Below are 682 nucleotides of genomic sequence, written 5' to 3' on the forward strand. Positions count from 1 at the left end.
CTGATGAAGACGATCATTTAATTACATCAGATCATAAACACCATTAAAGAAACATAAACAATTATTAATATAGCCTCCATACTCTCCAACAACATATATCTCATGACACGGCAGCACATCTGTTGTTTGTGTTGGAAACACAGAAACATGGAGAAAATAACAACAACAACAACTCAGAACATCCTCAGTGAGGATCATCCACAAAGTCAATCCTTCCTTTTGTTCCATTCACTGTAGAAAGAACCAACAATGTTCTGACCTTATCTTTGCTGAAGGTCTGGTAGCTCAGGTGTTGGTCTCCATCTTTTAAAAGATGTCGTTTTTCCTCAAAAAAAAGTTTCTTTATTGTCTCTAGCGCTGTCATCCTGACTGTAGTGTTATCCCGCCCACTAGCTAGAGAACGTAGCAGCAGCGGTCACATGATATCAATTCACTAATGCACTGTGAACTTACGTATAGCAATTAGCATAGCACGATTACGTCCAAAGGCAGCGTAGAGAGCTGCCTTTGGACTTAAATGGTTTTCATCTTGGGGAACTGACTGTGCAGCGTCTCTGCCGTACCAAGAAATAGTGATGTTTAGTCATTATGAAAAGCACAAAATGTTGACACTTTCTAACTTATAGGTGCTGTAGGCTATTGGAAATGGAAAAATAAATAATTTATAAACAAATAATCAAAA

Source organism: Gouania willdenowi, chromosome 12 (genome assembly GCF_900634775.1).
Source record: "Gouania willdenowi chromosome 12, fGouWil2.1, whole genome shotgun sequence".
NCBI classification, from domain to species: Eukaryota; Metazoa; Chordata; class Actinopteri; order Blenniiformes; family Gobiesocidae; genus Gouania; species Gouania willdenowi.